The 13,758-nt window shown below is 37.5% G+C and overlaps 1 protein-coding gene across 1 annotated transcript in view; it reads right to left on the minus strand.

Annotated features, from left to right (window-relative positions):
* The window catches only part of PTPRN2 (protein tyrosine phosphatase receptor type N2), a gene marked incomplete in the record, with an annotated part of 519,721 nt that overhangs the window by 393,159 nt on the left and 112,804 nt on the right, over window positions 1-13,758 (minus strand).

The raw sequence follows: 13,758 nt of genomic DNA on the forward strand, positions 1-13,758 counted from the left end.
AATATAGAGGAGCACACAGCGGCGTGCCTCCTGCTTAAGTCATTGGGCCTGATCTATTAAAGTTCCCCAAGGCTGAAGAGGATACACTTTCATTAGTGAACCTGGGTAATCCAGCAACCTAGAATGGATTTAGTCCAGGACTGAAAACTTTTGCTGACAAATAGCAAATTACTTTTAAGAAATCCATTCCAGGTTTGCTGGATCACCCAGCTTCCCTGATGAAAGGGTATCGTCCTCAGCCTTAGAGAGCTTTAATAAAACAGGCCGATTGTAGGTAGCCTGGATTACGAGGGGGTGCTGAGAAGTTCCTGGCTTTGCCCAGAAAGAAGAGGGTCAGAGTTATGAAATAACACATTTATTGAACATATTCCCCCCTGAGACTGACGCATTCGGTACAGCATAGTTGCAGCTTTTCTAGACGTTCAAATAAAAGTCCTTTGGTTGGGCCGCAAACCAGCTTTCAGCAGCATCTTTGACGTCAGAAATGTCCTCAAAACTTTGCCCCTTCAGGTGTTTCTTCAAATTCGGGAACAGATAATAGACCAAAGGGGCCAGGTCAGGTGAGCAAGGGGGATGGTAGACCAAGTGGAATCCCAAGATGTTCAATTTGGCAGCAACAACGTTGGACGTGTGCACAGGTGCATTGTCCCCCAAAAAAAGGATCACTTTGGTCAACTTTCCACGGCGTTTCGTCCTAATTGCCTCCTTCACCTGCTTCTGGAGGTTAGAAAAATACTGCCCTGAGGTAGGTAGTCCACCAACAGAATACCGTCTTTGTCCCAGAAAACGGACACCATGACTTTTTTGGCCGACCTCTGGGTTTGGAACTTCTTCGGCCGTGGAGACCCGCTGTGGTGCCATTCCTTTGACGGTTCCTTGGTTTCAGGATCATAGATGTGGAACCAGGTTTCCTCAGTTACTAACCTAGCCAAAAAGTCCTATGCAGCTTCAAAATGGGCCAAAACAGCTTTGGATACTCCAACTCGTTCCTTCTTCTGATCACTGTTCAAACATTTCAGCACCCACTTCGCAAGGCACCTTTTCTAGTGGGTTGCTGTCATCTTTTCATGATCTGACTAGATTCATCAACTTTTTTGGTCTCAATTCTATGCTTTATTTGAAAGTATTTACATATTCAAATATACATCTGAATGCCAGCCACTTCTCAATGTTCGGCTCTTGTCCTCTTTTATCGTTCCCTAAAACGCAGAATATCATGGTGTCTCCCTGTATTGATCTGGGCCTGGTTTAATGCTGTAGTAAAGCTAAAGTTAAGTTTTATTTTAAAAATTTGCGATCAGGCAGGGCTTTTTTGCAGAAATAGACAGGCAATGTCAATCAAGATGGCTGAAGTTTGGAACAAGGAAGAGAAGAAGGAAGAAGATGACAGCGCCCACAATGAACTGGGTTCAGTTCAGCTTTAAGACTACAGCCAGGTCACCTCCTTGCTCCGAAGAATAAAGAACTCTTGATTGGCTCTCGTACTACCTCATTTTTAATACATTTGCTGATTTTTAAATAAATAAATATTTGTATTTAATTAAGATTTTTGTTTTTTTTACATATCTGCCTTAAAATCATTTTAAGCTAAAACATACTTAGGAATAGGTAAGTAATTTCAGCAGATTAGGTTGTTCAGCCAGTTTTCTCTTTCATCAACACTTACAAAATATTGAATAAATTCTTATCATAAATGAAACAAAACAGGAAAAAAACACGATTTAAAATTGTAATAGATTTTACATCCAATCTGTCTGGAGTTTCTGTAGCGTGAAGGCATTTATTAGCACTTCAATATTGTGCAGCCACTCATCTTTGTATTATATAATTACTAAAGAGGTATTTAATGGCTTTTCATGATAAAAAGTGAAACATCAAACAAAATCTGCAAAAAAGGAACAGTACAAATGATTGTAAGTAAAATGAACTACTGAGGTATTTACAAGGATGAAAATGTTGATGTTTTAGTTTTACGTTTTTCTACTTTGCATCCGCAAGCTTAATTTAAAATGGACCTGTAGCAATAAAGTGCAAAACGTACAGGTAAGTTTTATCACTCCAGAGATTATGGCTCTCTCTGTGACAATGCCTTCATCCACCTTTAGTGAGGGTCATCAGAAACTTCCTGGGCCAAAATGCATACTCCACATATCCATGCATAACACATAATAGAAACCTCCCAACTTTTAGAGATAGAGAAGAGGGACACTTTTTACTTCAAAGTATGTAGGTGATGGACACACCCATTTTTCAGATCATTAAACACATTTAAAAAAAAAGGCACCAACAAGTGGTTTGTTCTTTTTTTTTCACTACAGGTAGTCCCCGGGTTAAGGACATCCAACATAGGGACGCCTCCTAGATATGAACGTGCTTCCCTGCTCATTGTGTGCAGGACGGAGGCTGGAGGGGGCAGGGGGTGGTTTGCATGACTTGCAGAAGAAATCTTTTGCTAAGCACAGCTGAGGTTGTAAGTGATCCTAGGGGGTAAGCCAAAGGCTGGGTACACATGTCCAATGGTTCTCGTCCTATAACCGACTCAGGGCCGATATCGGACAAGAATTTGGCATGTGTACAGCACCCGTCATCCATCCTGTCACCCGTCATCCGTCTGAACGACCGTCCTGGTGGGTCCACGGATGATGGACGACAAACGATCCTAATGGAAGTGAAGGGGGAGAGCAAGCACCAGGGTGCCGCTCCGTCGTTCTCCCCCTCCACTCTCCATAGAGCAGAACGGTGCTGTATGTACAGCAATCGTTCATGCATCGTGCAGTCCTTGGTCGTTGGAAAGGATCGTGAAAGATCCTTTATAACGACAATTATTGCACGTGTTTCATTTTGCATATCAAAGCACATCTTGCTACAGAAGTTTATAAATGTCTAGGCTCCATAAAGTTTTTTTTTTTTTTTTGGTTTGTTTATGATTAGCTCACAGTGAGGATTTTTTACAGTAACTGACACCACACTGCCTAATAATGTGTTGAGACAAACATCTGTCCTAACTGCATATAATAAAATAATGTACCTGTTCTGACTTACATACAAATTCAACTTAAGAACAAACCTACAGTCCCTATCTCATATGTAACCTGGAGACTACCTGTACTTGATGTAGCTGGATGAAAGGTGCAAAATACTACTACTGAGGAGGAAATGGGAATTTGGATCTCAAATTGGGACATTCCATCCAAATCAAGGACAATTGGGTATAGAAATCCTGGTTTGGAGATGGCACAATCATATAATTCATGGTGTCTGTTCAGTTCTTGGCTTTTTGGTGTTCGCAAAAGTCTGACACTGATCTGATCTTGTTGTAGGCTCTCACCAAGCAACATTTTACAAAGTATTGCAGTGATCACTGAGGAAGATGTGACTACAAAATGCTTCACTTGCAGTGAAGGATTTGCAGTAGACAAATGACCTCAGCCTAAGCAAAGTCAGATACCTGGAGATTAGGGACCGCGTTTTTTATGACAATTTTCTACTGCTGTATATTGTACCACATTGGGAATGTATTCCTGCATTCATATTCACATTCTCAAGCCCTTTGGTTCCTTTGGAATTGTTCACTCTGCAAGTAATCCTTGCTTAATAAAAAGCAGGTCTTAGGCTGTATGTCACGATCCACCTTAATTTCCTCATGTGTAATTCACTAAAAGGGGAAAACCTGCAGCTACTGAGAAGAACTTTGGCCAGGCCAAGATTCTGTGTCCATCCAAGCCTAGTTGACCACACCACCATCTATGGTCACAGATGTTTGTAATTGCACAATTTTGTAGTGTATGAACAAATGAAATAAATAATTTACATTTTTAGAAATGTTAATGAGACTAAAATAAGGTAACATTTTACTGCCCCTTTACTGTCAGTAACCAGAATAGATATGTGACCATGTCTGTAAGTCAGAACTGGATAATTGATGCTGGGTCAGTATTTAGAAAGCACTGAAGTCTTTAGACTGACATAGCAGAGAAGACTCCAAATTTCCAAATGAAACCTTTAGTAATAACAGTCTACATACTTTCTCAGTACAGGTTACTTTTAGTGGGGGGCAAATAAAAAAAAAAAACATGAACTAAATAATATAAAGATAAACTTCACCCAGATTAAAAAGAACAACATTTGATCCAGTTACGTAGTCATTAAAATGTATCAGTACAAGTATATTTACCTAAATCTGGTCTGTAAGGGTCAACTCAGCTGCAATGCACAGTTCATTCTCTCCTTTTTAGGGAGGACAGATAAAAAAAACTGACTCCCTGGTATGCCACTGATGTTTAATTATGCAGTCCCTGGCTGGGAGTCCCAGAACATGGTATATTGCTTATTTCCATTGAAGTCTTTGAGGAGGCTCCATTCTGGATAGGATACCTTGCAAGTGTGTCACAAGATTGGATGAATGGGATTCAGTGCCAAATACCTATGTGCAGTTATGATTTTACTTGCATTTGGGGAAGCAAAACTGTTTTGGAATAGCAAAAATAATTATGGTGTTGACCTTGGTAAGTAACAATGGATGAACTGTCTGCAAGAGAACATAAATGTGTCTGCTTCTTATGTTTTTTATTGTTCAGTCATGGGGTTGGGTTATGAGGACCTGTAAGCGAAACTGCAACTGAGAAAGGTATTGAAATCTCAGGACTGGATAGACAGAAATATAGGGAGTAGACATCTCGTATATATGTGTTTAGCTTTTAGCGTGGAGTTTAACTTTACCTATGACATGATTTTGTAAAGATGGTGGGTGGGGTCCTTGTGTTTAATAAAGAAGTCTGCCTGCATTTAAAAGATACAACAGGGTAGCTGCAAATATTAATAAATATTAATAAATATTAAAGAAAGACAGTTAAACCAGACAGACTGGAATAAGTAAACCCCAGCCACTGTCATAAAGGCTGGATTTAATAAATAAAATGATGATAAGTGCGCTTATAAACCCTGTTTCCGTACAAGTAAGCAAGTAAATAAATATGACGTTACAAGATTTTTGTAGCTGTGTAAGATAATTTGAGGATAGACAAACTATACACCCTTTTTAATTACAGCATAACACACATCAAGCTAAAAACCTGGTCTCGGCAAAGGAGACGACAATCATTAATGAGCAGTAAAGCACACATGGTATTGTAAATGAAAGGATAATGAAAGCAATTTATTTGAAAATTAAAATATGATTAAGAATGGCAGATTGAACTAAGGTCCAGATGCACAAAGAAAGCGTCTTACACACAACCAGGCTCTCATTAATTTGAAAACCTTATGAAAATTGGTTTCCTTTCTATGACAGGTTTTATTATAATGTATCTAAACTAATAGACAGCGAGTGCAGTCCACACACACACAAAGGACTTTTAAGATAATATGTAAAAGACAACACATGGATGTCCTATATGCAACCTTTATATAAATACAAGAGTCCTAGTAGTTGGCATCTTGCAAGTCACTCGGTCACTTGAACCAGAGCACTGGTTTCTAAAGAACCAACGTCAGGACACATGGCAGCGGTTCTGTACTGCTAACTGCCACCCCCATTCATTCTCTATGGTAATGTCATGGGGAAACATTATATGAAGTGTCTCCCCTATGGCAGCAAGCAGTTAACTTGCATGAGGAAGCAGTAACTGCATTGCAATCCCATGGCCAGTGTGATCAAAGTGTAAATGATTGCCCAATATATATATATATATTTTATTATTTTTTTTTTTAATGCTTTCCCTTTCAGAGCCACCAACCTTCACTTGCATTTGGTGACTCTTAATCCCAGCTGTCACTGCCACCTTGGGTGTTCTGATGTGAAGAAACCATACAGCACCATTCCAGATCAAGCAGCCATTATGTCAATGATCTCTTTACAAAAAAGCTATATTAAAGAAAAAAATAAAGAAGGCTTTATTATATTTCCCTAGCAAATTAAAAATAATGCTAATTACCGTTAGAAATAGTAGTCAGATTAACCAATGCATGCTGATTTTGGTGAATTTGGACCTGAGCATATAGGCAACAGGCAATCAGAAAATCAGAGAGCTTAGATACCATAAATATTTAAGTATATTCAAGTTTATTTAAATGGGTTGGACCTTCAAGCACTGTAAAGGATTTCTACCTCTTTTGGTTTCATGTTGACCAATATAGCTGACTTTACTAGGACATTGGCACCTACTGTAGAACCAAAGTTGCCTTGATTAGCCATAGCATTAGTCAATTTATGGCAGATGGGCATATCTGGTAACTCATGGTAGAAATATGTTGAGTCCCCAACATATAAACTGAACATATAAACTGAATATAGAATTTAATGTTCTCTTTATGGATCTATTAACTTGAACTCTGGAACTATTGGTAGTTGTACAATTGATTTGTACCAGTTATAAAAAAACTATTACTAGAATATAAGCCTCACTATACTTTGTTAACAGCTTAAAAAGAATGGATGGACCTGCTGCATTTGCTTTCAACCTGTCCCCAGGACAGGATGAGTAACAGGAGGATGGCAGGGAGGAGAAAATGTTTGATATGCTTTTTTGGCAGTTCAGCATCTTGGCTGTATCGTGTCATTTGTTGGTTCATGGACACAGAAGTGCCAGCAGATATGTTGCATCATCGCCAACATTTTCACATCACGATCCTTGCCAGCTGCTTGAGCGGAAACGTTGTCTGCTGTCTTCCTACTGATTCTCACCCGTCGTTCCTCTGTAATTAAACTACATAAGGACCAAACATTTCAGCTGCCATCATTTATATCTGCACAAAGACTATGGATTTCCAAGTGGGTCAGAAAGGGATTCTTTCCTAGAATCTCGTTCATTGTATCATCTTTATTTGGTGTTTGCTTCTTGCCCGGTTACAAGCTGTGCTTATTGAAGTATACTCATTTCCTTCCTATTTCAATGCTGGAATGTAACCATATCCAAGGACCTGTAGATAATAGGGGTTTCCAAGTAGTTTTTGTTAACTCACTGTGTAATGCCTTGAGAATGCAGTTATAAGTTGATATTACATGGTAGCTTGTTAATGTATAGTTTAAAAGTGGAAACTTTAAAATGTGTAAACATAAAATCCAATTTTCAGTATTTTTAAATTGTCTTACTGCAAACAGTTTCCAAAGCAAATCCTAGTGTGCTAATTTATTGCTAAGCTTCTAGCCTGGTGGTCTGGTTAGTGAAAGTGGGCTGACAACGCTAAACCGTGCTTTCGAATTAAAAACAGAGTGGTCAGCCTGCTGTGCAAATGGGCAGATAACCCTTCAGTTTATCCTCTATGCCTTCTTGTATTAAGATCTCAAATTGCTGGCCTTGCAAGGAAAGGTCCTATTTTTTTATTAGCAGCCTTTTTTGATTTTGTGGGGTTCTTTTTGTGAACTTTTCATATTTTATCCTATTTATTATCTAATGCTGGGGTGTTTGTTGTTTTCTTTTTAGGTTTTTCTCTCTAAAGATTTAACTAACTGCGGCATCTATGATGAGACTTTGAAATGACAATTGTGATAATAGAAACAAAAAATATCTACCGTTCAATTACTTATATTTTATACTCCCTCAACTATATAAGTGGGTTTCTATCGGAGCACTCATTTACACTTTAAAAGATACGTGCTCTTTCAAAACACATGGGGTCTTTTAATATCAAGAGATACCAAACAATTTTGCATATATTACCTTGCCTTTTCTTTTCTGTGCTTTGAAATGGCTAGACACAGGCTTGTGTAAAAATTGCATTTGTTTCAATTAACTTGTTTGAACCTGCTCTGCGACTGCACACAAGGACTGTGAATGAGAAACTCAACTTTTTACATTCCTGTGATGTTTCTAATATTTAGAACCACAGGCCATAAATATATCTGCATTGCACCAGTGTACTCATTGGGATAACAAAATGTCATTGTAGAAGCAGATACCCTTAATACAAGTAATGCTAAACTATGATAATCTCTTATGTAATCCTGTATATGCAATTGTGAAAAGCAGAATCCCCATCTATTACCCTCCCAGAAATGCAATGAATTTGTAACTTCCTGAACATGCTTCCTGTGCTTTGCTCTGTGGACTACAAAACATTCCTCTCTCCCATATTATGTCGAGGTAGGTAGGGAAAGGTAATCCCTACAATCTTCCTGTGTTAGGCTACGTACACATGATTCTCGTATGACAATCGCCCCAGGGCTGATATCAGAGGAGAATGTGGCACTTGTTGTTCTTCGTTCATGGATCCGTCCTGGCGGATCCACGAACAACAAATGATTGTAATGAAAGTGAAGGGGGAAGAGCACAGCGGGGTGCCACTCCATTGTTTTCCTTCTCCCCTCTCCATAGAGCAGAACAGTGCTGTATGTAAAGCGCTCGTTCATGCATTGTTCTGTCTTTTGTCATTTGAAAGGACCGTGAAAGATATGTACGCAGCCTTGGGGTAACAATGCTTCTCTACTATAGATATAGTAAGAATTGTTACCCTAGGATTACCAGGTAAAAATAAACATAACAAAACTTTAAAAAATGGAGACTAATGCATCCGCCACATATAAGGGCTGGTAAACTTCAATGTATTACATTTTTTATTGGCATTAAATACACTCTCAGTTAAGCTAGGGACATTTATGACTAATTTTTATGACAATAAAGAAAACCAAAGTATTTAAGACCTGTATGAGTGATTCTGCTGTGATAAAGGAAATAAAAAACAACAAGCCCAGAGTTCCATCTGAAAAAAAACAGACCCATTTTTTGGAATACTTTTAAGCTCCCTGTATCCCAAAAGAAGCACATCACATTCCACTCTACTATATATATAAATTGCATGTAAAACACAAGTTTAGGAACTCCAGGTTACTTCTGACAGATTACACAAGATTTGCCCATTGATCATTTTATAAATTCTCTAGTGTTGCCAAACTTATGACAAATATAAAATTACCAGCTGTTATTTAACAAGGGCTTTAAAAACTAATTTAAGCACATTCTGCAAGCAGCTGATGGACTCTGGAGAATGAATGGATTTATATTCAGATAGTCGAGCTTTGCATTTAAACTCACGGGAAGAGTAATAACAAATTACTGAAGCTTTTTTTTATGTCTGAATTCATCTCCTTGTTAAATGGGAGCGGCCATTAGGTCAAGCCGTCAATTTGCTTTTCCAATTTCCATAATGTTATTGTGGAGTGTATTAAAGCCACTTGTGTCATTGCATTCAGCTTGCTATTAGTTTTGCAAATGGGGAGATTAATGCTCATTTTTTGACAAATAAAGAGACTGTAATTAATTTTTTTTCACAAGATTTCTTGTATATGAAAAGTTGCTCAAAGAGTTTCAAGAAGAAGCTCATCCTGTTTACAGGCTTGTTATTGTTGCTGTATATCTCCCTTTCTTTGCTTTGCTATGATCTACCTTTGTTTGGCTTTGTGCCCATTCCTAATTGAAGCCTGGCACTGCATTTGAGCAGATGTACCGAGAGCTCGGTTTGAAAAACAGAAGTATTAAAGTTTTTAAAAAAGAAATATAACTAGAAAAGAAAAAAGTTTCCCCAATTACACTTTCTCCTCTTACAAGTGTTCTGTAGTTCAATATATTGGAAAGCCACCTTGAAAACATTCTGTTTCTACACGCTCTTCTTATCAGAGGTCACATCTCCAGTCTACCAGACCATAACTAATGGGAAATTGACAGTTAAACTGTAATGACTCCATGGCCAAATTTATACTGATCTTGGATAACTTGATATTTACTGACTGATTTCAACTGAGGTTAGTTAGATCTATCACTAAACTACCTTCCATCACACCTAAAAAGTGAGTGATCTTGTACATGCCTTTGACATCTGTCATTTAACTCCTGCCACACCAATTGCTATAGAGCCACTTCATGCAGGGAAGTGATCTTAGACTTACCTTTCACACAAAGTTGATAAATGGCAACCCTAGGATGGATCGAATAAATGGAGTCTAGTTGAAATATGAATAAATGATCAAGAGTCTGAAGAAGAAAGCTGTGTTCCATTAAATGCGTCACCTGATTATACTTCAGTATATGGAACTTTTTTGAGCATTTACCTTTAACATTTAGAGATTCCTTGCACTTGGGTTATTTTGATTCTCAACCCTCTACATTGGGAAGAAAATCTTGGTGAGCCTTTGTTGGATAATTTATATAATGGAAGGAATATTCCCCATTGGTGCATTACCTTAAGTATTTTAAATATAGTGGTATGCACATTGTGCATCCCTTTTTATCAGTTGTCATCAGTGAATGTATTTGTTGTGTAATAATATATACTAAAAAAGTTTGCTAACAATTTTTTAAAAAGCAAATTTTTTTTCCCGTCCAACTACCCATCCTTCCATACCAGCCTTTATTATCCCAGCCTCCTCCTTCCTAGTTTTTTTACTTGCATATCTTGAACCCTAAATCCTCTCAGCAGCATTACAAACCACCCATCCATACAAACTATATTTATAGTCAAAGCTTTTTATTCCACATCTAATAAAAACTAAGCACAGCCATAAACCACACAAACATCAAAATTGTACACACCCTTCACCCCTTGTTATGGTGCTCATGTTTAACAAAATATATTACATTATGAACCCATTTACAAGACAAAATTTTGCTCACTCTTCAGTCAAGTTAGGGTTGTGTTGCCTATATTCATGTTAGATATGCATTTGTGGCCACATGCAACTGTTAAACATTGCATAATAAAATGTAAAAGGAACGGGGAAAAATGGATTGAGAGGACAAGGGGAAAAAAGCAGGAAAACAAAATTGGAGGGAAAAGAGAACAAGGATTAAAGGGGTGGGTGAAAGGAAAGGGGATAGAAAGTAAACATGGAAAGTGTAAGGCGTCGTCCGGACTAGGACTTATTACCCACAGCAACCCGGTCTAATTATTGACTATTGCAGGAACTCTGCCTGCCGTGACTTCAGATTTCCCTTGACTATGACTTCTCCTTCTCATCCTCATGTACCTCACTTTATCGGATTGATCTTAGGTGTTTGACCTCAGCCTGTACCTAGATTACACAATAAAGCTTGTTGAAAATACTTCCTAGAGTTGGTTGTGATTTGTGTGCCCAGGCACATTACAGAAAGTAAGGGAAGTAAATGAAAGAAAATGTAATTAAAAAAAAGGAGAAGGAAGGTAATAGATGGATGGGAAGAAAATGCAATGAATGGAAGGTAAGAAAAAAAGAACAAGAAAGAAATATACAATATATATACAATACAAGGGAAAGTAAGACAATTAAAGGAAAGGGAAAGGAAGAAAAAGGCAGTTAGAACACATGAAAGAAAATAAAGAACAAAGGGACACTAAAAGGAAGACAATAAATTAAAGAGAATGAAGGAAAGGAAAAGTAGAGAGGAATGGAAGAGAAAGTAAAGGGATGGGGAAAAGGAAAGTAAAACTGAAAGGAAAGTAAGAAAAAAGTAAGGGAAAAAAGAATACCAGTGAATCATAAAATCGCAGTCACACAATTTACTGCTGTATTTAGCAACTGAATAATACTAGGGGACAATAAAAATAATAAGAATGAACAAAAGAAACATACAATAGAGCACTCTAAACACATTTCAATATTAACTTAAAGGAAACAAAGACAGACATAAAAGAATTGAGGAAAGCAAAGAAGGACTATTTAAAGTGTATGGAATAAATTAATACAAAGTTGTATTCTCATATAGGGGTACGATCACATAGTTTGCTGCTGTATAAAGCAATACCATAACCCTATAAAAAAAAAACAGGAACTAGACAAAAACTAACATATGAAAAACTGTAAAAAAAAAACAAAAAAAAAAAAAACTCTTTTTTTTCCCAACAAAAATGAAAGTCTTTTTCATCTTTCTCTCTGTCCACACACATATCAGGTCAATAAACAGAGACATTTTCTTGCTTAATTGTATATTCAGTCTACAGTGTTATTAGCACTGGATAAATGGATGTCTTTGTAGCTGTGCGCTTTCAGTAGAAGTCACGTGCCAGTCTTTACACAGAACACAAGAATCCGGCACAGTGTTTATTCATCAGGTGCTGCAGCAATTTTCAAATGGCATTATACATCAAAGGATGCATGATGTGGCTGAGTCTTTGTCGCAGCTCTGATGATCGATTTTACACAGCACTATTTAAAGATACATTAAATAGGCATCAAGCCAATTATGGATGAGGTTTATTGCCTTGCTAGGTGGCCAGGTCAGTCACAAATAAACAGCCTTTCACCATTTGTCAGTGAATCATACGCCACACTGATGGCTAATGCATGTTCTGCTAAAACAGATCATCTCTTTTCAAAGCTTTTGTTCTTTTTGGCCCATTTTCTTTCAATTCCTGTGAAAAAAAGAATCTTCATTTTGTAATAATGCACTGTAGAGAAGGCTTTCATTTTTGGGATGTATTTTCCAACACGGAAACAAGAATTGATCATACACAGCTTTTATAACGTTAATACCGAACTACAGGCTAATATACAGCAATTATTACATTTATGTATTTATTTCATAAAAAACATTAAGGGCTCTATAAAGCAGTGAATCTGACAGTCCGTGAAGCTTTCCCTGGTGGAGAATCAATAATTACCATTGAAACACTTGGACCTGGAATATTTTCCACCGGGGAATGTTTGAGGGAATGTCAGATTTACTGCTTTATGAATAGAATAAATACTGTACATTTCATTTGTTTACAGCCTTTGATAACCCACTGTGGCTATCTACTTATTCTGGGAAGGACAGAACCATAAACCATATGGGTATCCTGCATTTAAATCTGCTGACAAGGAACACCGCTGACAGGTGAATGAAATGATCACCTTACCACTTCATTGCTGTTCTCCTTTGACAGGTAAGATAACTCACACATATGTGTATCAACTGTGGATTATGCCGATTGCTTGGAATTTAGCTTTAATTGTATTAGAGTCTGTTTTATAAATGTTTCCTATATTTGGTTAGTGGACCAATACATTCCCAGGAGATATATATAACTGAATGCTGAAGGTCAACAAAGAGACCCCTTAAAATGGTTTAAAAGTTATCCTTTAAAAAACAAGAAATTAATTAAATCAACAAAGATAATGATGCTTGCACATCCTAAATATATTTAATGCTTTTTGATCCTAGATTCCATGCCATGCAACATTTTAGACCTTTCAAATAAATGCAGGAGCTGTTGCAATAACAAATGACTAGTTAGCCACTCGCACCACAGCACTGGTTTTTAAAGAACCAGAGCTTGCAGATTTGACAGCTCGAGGCAGTGAACAGCTCACTGCCACCCCCATTCATTGGCCATTTAGTGGTAACTGCACTGCAACCCTTTCTGCCAGTCTCATCAAAGCCTTTCGGGGGAATTCTTTTTGTTCTATTTTTGAAATAACTTTCAGGTCTTCCAGAACCCTTTCTACAATTACTTTATCTGCAGATTGCAATACATTAGTGTGGTGGTCATTGGGAAGATAGCCTATTACATTGCTGGCCAGTGGGAAGAATGTCACCCTTACACATATCAAAAAAGATAATTGTTGTCAGGTTAACTGACCTGAGAGGTCCAAATTGCTTATTGCTCAAGGGACCCTAGCAACTTCTGGAAGAACCCTAGGTCCATAAATGAGAAACAGGTGTATTCCATATGGTATTAAGGGCAGATTACCAGGATTAATGCACCCATGGTAAATGTGAATATCCCTAACAATATACTGTACGGAGTCCATTATATAAATTATACACTAAACATAACAGACATAAATAGACAAGCACAAGTGGCCATAAA

This window comes from Pyxicephalus adspersus, chromosome 5 (assembly GCF_032062135.1).
Source record: "Pyxicephalus adspersus chromosome 5, UCB_Pads_2.0, whole genome shotgun sequence".
Lineage (NCBI taxonomy): Eukaryota > Metazoa > Chordata > Amphibia > Anura > Pyxicephalidae > Pyxicephalus > Pyxicephalus adspersus.